The following is a 5,781-nucleotide window of genomic DNA, read 5'->3' as shown; positions in this document are numbered from 1 at the left end:
TAAACGCATTTATCTCTTTATCACAGATTAAGTTACTCGTTTAATCCATATTAATTACCAAGGTATTAAGAAAACTTCATGGAGAAATCGATAAACGGAGGAACGGAAATAGACAGAGAAGTGGAAATGGAAATGATCGAGACATTGAAATAAGCTATTTAGCAAATTATACATGATTTGTGAATGAAGAGATTAAGAAGATGAAATACACTTGATGAAATAGAGTTAGAAATAAATACAAATAAGTGCCAATGTCTTAGCGCTGATTTGGATGGAGAGTTGCTTGCCAGTGTAGATTGATCGTGCAGAAGGATGAGCTTCCCTCTCAGGCTTGCTCAACCGGTAGTAGGGATCTAAGCACTGAGACTCACCTCTTGGCCTTGTCTCTTCTCTTCCCGAATTTCTTTCGATCAATACTCAGCTCAGCCTCTCTCTCAATAATCCAGTAGCAATTAGCCCTCATACCAATTATACCCGTATCAAGTATATCTTCTCTGAATTCTATAGGGAGGTGAAAAGCTTTGACTCTTGGCTTCTGGACCCCACTTCTTGTTATGGAAATTCCGAAGATGGAGGAATAAATATTCTTTCTGTTATGCTATCAGACCTTTAAATCTGCACAACGGTTAGTTGTACACGTGTCGCAATCCTCCGCCTTTGCGTTGCTCAGCTGCATCTTTCGATCGGTTGCTCGCATGCGGTGTTGTTTTTATTACCGCGTGCAGTTGAAATTCAGCTCTGGATCGACTGTCGCATTGTGCCATCATTGCGTTAATCGTCTCTTCATTGTTAATTGATAGGCGCAATTTAATAGAGATGCGTTGTTCAGTATCTCGTTGAGCCTTGATCGCAAGTGGTGACTTGGTTTCCTACAAAACAGAGTAAAAATATCCTCTTCTACCATCTTGATGATGTTAGTGGGTGTAATTGCATTAATTCATAATTATTGTATTTCTGAGCTAATTTTCATACAATCAACGCATATTCCTTCTCTTTTGGCCGCAATATCTAGATAAGGAAAAATAAATAACTTGTATTTCTTCAAGTTATCACACACCCAAATTTAGATATATGCTTGTCCTCATGCATATCTTCTACTAAGACAATAATGCTAAATTCCTCCCCTATATTTTTGCGTCGATTGACTGCTCTAAATGTTACACTCAGGCACATTTCTTAACAACGCAATTTCCCTCCATCCTTGCTAATTCTGAACAAAGCCCTACTTTATTCTTCTATATAACAAAATTTTGCTCAAAGATGCTTTTCCAGTCTTAAAAATAGAATGTTTATATCTTCTTTGTCAAAACAACTTGATATGTCTATATGCAGTGGTCAAACTTAGTGTTATTTACTAGAGACTGTTGGTCATGGTCACACTTTTCATTTTGGTTTGTTCCCACGGGTGTCATGATCCAACTACGGTTGTGTGCCAATTTCAACTTTAACTCATGATATTCAGAGGAGTTGTCTCTTACACTCTTTTATTTTCTCTTTTATTGCATTGTTCTTGGAAACCCACCTTCGTTTTGGCTTGCTTCTACGGGTGTCATAGGAACATCCAACTACGAGCAGGCTCCTTTCACAACTAAACTCTTATCAGGTTGGGAACATTTTTGAGGTTGTCCCTTGCACTGACATTGGAGTTTGGCATAAGAATTTTTTTTTTTTTTTTTTTTTTTTTTTTTTTTTCGAAAGGAATGCATATTCTTGATCTTATTTGCTCAGACCTTCCCCACCCCCAAATTTAAAGATAAGCAAGGTCCTCATTGCGTTGTTTGAATAGACTAGACAAACACTTAGAATAAAAATTTCAAAAAGAAGGTTTGAGCAGAACTTTGAAAGATAAAAGGTAAAGTACTGCTAAACTAAGAATTAACTAAGTGTTGGTCAGAATTTACAAAGTATGGGAAATGTTTCTAAGTATAAACATATATTACATCATGGCAACGCAAGGAATAACGCAAAAGTAAAAGATCAGAACATCGCAAATATTGACAAAGGATGATAAAGAAAAAGGCACAGGTAGAAAGAAGTGAATATGTACTCAGTTGTATTGAATATTAACAAAGTATACAAAGACTTAAAAATTAACGCAATACAAAAATTTATGCCTATACAAAGAATCAAAGAATTTCGTTAACTTTTTAAATTTGATTCAGATGGGTGCATGCTAAAATTTGACACCCCGCTTCTAATAACGCAAATACATTTTTGCTGAGGACAGGCAACAACGCATGCACCCCGCAACACAACCCTTAACTAACACATTTTTGGAGGATACCTCAACATAGTGCATTTAGCTAAGGACTGGCAATGGACACATACGCGCGCAACACACCCCTTAATGCAATGTATTTGAGTGTAATGGATGCAAGGTGTCTCTTGTTAACTCACAATGTACCCATCATCGCATTACATACTAATTTCTCTTCTTTTTATGTCATAAAAAACTCAAGTCGAAAAGACTTTGCGGTGTCTAATGTTTCATCCAATCATTCACAAAAATTAAAGAACAGTGCTACTAATAATTCAGTATGAATTACGGCGCAGTCCTCCTCCAATATTGCGCCGATTTCAAGATCTTCTTCCTCCAACTCATTCAGGGTTTCGTGCCAATGTTCTTCCCACAATTCCTCAATATATTGGCAATTTTCCATGTCACCTGGGTACTTCAACGCATCGAACACATTGAATTTTACTTCCTGATCGTCGACCCTGATGGTCAATTCCCTTTTTTTGCACATCGATCAGTGCTCGCCCCATTGCGAGAAATGGGCAACCCAAGATGATAGGGACTTCTCTGTCAGCTTCGTAATCCAATATGAAAAAATCTACCGGAAAGATAAACTTGTCTGCTTGCATGAGTACATCCTCTATCTTGTCCTCAAGATGCTTTATTGATTTATCGGCCAACTGTAAAGTGATCATAGTTGGTCTTGCGTTGTCGATATCCAGCTTCTTAAAAATCGACAAGGGAATTAGATTTATGCTTGCCCCTAAATCGCACAGCGCGTTCCCAACCATCTTCCCTCTTATCGTGCAGGGCAATGTAAAATTCCCAGGGTCCTTCATTTTAGTGGGGATATTGTTTTGTAACAGTGCGCTGCATTCATATGTTAGCGCAACTGTTTCATTTTCTCCGATCTTTCTTTTATTGGCAAGGATATCCTTGAGAAATTTTACATAACTCGACATCTGCTCTAGTGCTTCTATTAAGGGAATGTTAATGTGTAGCTGTCGAAGAACATCCAAGAACCTCTGAAATTGCTTACTATCGTCTTTCTTCTTCAGCCTTGAAAGGAAAGGTGGAGAATCCCCCCTTACTTCTTGTTGTGTTGGTTGTTTGACGAGGTCCTGTTCTTGCTATGTTTCATTCTCTGGAGGTTGCGTTGATTGAGAATTCAAGCCCTTGAGGAGCTTCATCTTTTGTAGGTGCACTTACTTCTGAACTGGTATTTTTTCCACTATTGGGTTACTGGTCATCTTCAACAGTCAAATCTACTGGTGTTGTTGTCGCATCTGGTACTGATGGCATAAGGGCTGTTGTTTTACCACTTCTCAATGTTACTGCGTGATACTGTTCTTTACCTCACTGCCCCGATTTTCCTAGGTTGTTGTGCCGCATAACAGGCGCTTTTTTCTTTAATTGCCTCGTAAGCTGATCGATCTGCTCTTCTAATTCTTTAAGGGAGTCAACTTGTGATTGCCTCATTGCCTCACTCTTTTCAATGTAATGTTTTAACGATGTCTCTAGAGACGAGGTGCTGCAAGAGGTATCATATAAGAACGGTTGGTCACAGGGTGTTATACCTTGAGAATTACCTGGGTTACAGTCCGAAGTAATGAAGACTGGAGGGTTGCCTCTATCCCCTTGATAATTGTTTTGATAGAAACTATGGCTCCTCTAGTTATGATTCTCATCCCAACTTGAAGTTGGGTGATCCCACCAACCAGGGTTGTAGATGTTGCCAACCGATTCATCGTAGACAGAATATACGGATTGTTGATTCCATGGGCAGACTTCTACTGGATGTCCCTCTCCACATTGGACGCAATTCGTTGCAACCATGTGAGTCACTGCATTAACTTGCGCTAATCCTTGAGAGAGAGTTCTCAATTGACTAGCTACCATCTGGGGGAGTGAGGTCACTATGGTCATTTGATCGACCAGTGCGCTCATTGTATCAGTTGACACATCGACACTTTCTACTCTTTTTTGCTCTAGACCTCTTACCTCAAGCCCGGTATCAATCCACTCATCAGAATGTCACGATATGCGATCCAAAATATTCTTTGCTTTCATATATGATCTGTTCATTAACCCTCCTTCTGCGGAGGCATCAACAACTGCTTGCATTGATTGGTCTAAACCATTGTAGAAGGTTTCCATCAGAATACTATCAGGAATCTCGATATGCGGATAGCTCTTCACTAACTGTCGGAATCGCACCCATGCGGTGATCAAGGTTTCATAACCCTTTTGCTCAAAATTCAGCACATCCGTTTGCCTCCTTGCATTGACGGATGGAGGGAAGAATCTGTTCATGAACCTATCAACCAACTATCCCCATGCTTTAATCTCATTCAGCTCTAATGACTAAGCCTACCTCTTTGCTTCATCCCACAGTGTGTACGGGAAAAGATATAACCTAAGTCTTTCTTGAGTCACATCAGGCATGGAGAATGCGCTGCACATGTCTACAAAATTCATCAAATGCGCATGTGGGTCTTCTCCTTGTAATCCTCCAAATTGACCCATATTCTGAATCATCTGCAGCATACTTGGTCTGATTTCAAAGCTTACATTTCCCTCAAACGTTGGTTTTGAGATTCCTGGTGAGAAGTTATAGAAATCCGGCGTCATATAGTCTCTTATTGGGACGTCATGATCAACAACAAGAAATATGGAGCCTTTCGCTGGCCCATTTTCCCTTTGATTCTCTGCGAGAGCCTCGTTATTATTAACCATGCTTCTTCACCACTTAATTCGGCCCTGATGAACTCTTCCGCGAATAATACACTAGATCTTTGGGTCCACCTAGAATTTATGGATCACTCTAGCACTCATAAGCCGTCAGATTGCTCTTCGCGTTGAACAGCCAGTACAACCTGCAAAATACCACAAACATGCTCAAATAATAAACCGTTAACCAATCCCCGGCAACTGCGCCATAAACATGACAAACGCAAAATGTAATCTTATGCGTCATAAACTGGTAACGACATAGACTTTATGCGATGGTATGTGATACTACTTCTAGATATGCGTTATTAACAAATGTTCTTGTAGTATGTTGTGCATTGTCACAAGTTTCTTTGCGTTAAAACGAAGTATAATTTCACCGCAAGTTTCTCGGTGTGATCCGAGGTCGAACACAGGGACTGTTTTAGATTATTGCGTTATGCTTTTGATACATGCGACCAGGGTTTTTTTTTTTCAAATTAATAAAGTTCTTGTGTACAGGAAATTAAACATGCAATAATGTAAAGTAAAGCGGTAAAAATGCGATAATAACATAAATTGTGTTAAAGTAAATTGCGATAAAGTGAATCTAAGTTAAGATGATACAAGATACAAGTTTCATGATACAAGATACTAAGGTAAAGGCTGGCTGTGAAGATTATGCAAAGATCATGTGATGTGGTGACAAGTCTTATGTACGAAGCAGAAACAGAAAAGATAACTAATATAAACAGCGCAAGTTCCTTAAATGTGTTAAAGATATAAGTACTGTTCTGCTTTTCCTTAGCGTACACATCTCGGTGATTGGCCATGTT

The sequence above is a fragment of the Benincasa hispida genome, chromosome 10, assembly GCF_027475165.1.
Source record: "Benincasa hispida cultivar pf3 chromosome 10, pf3_genome.v1.1, whole genome shotgun sequence".
In the NCBI taxonomy this organism is placed as follows: Eukaryota; Viridiplantae; Streptophyta; class Magnoliopsida; order Cucurbitales; family Cucurbitaceae; genus Benincasa; species Benincasa hispida.
This window is presented reverse-complemented; position numbering follows the sequence as displayed.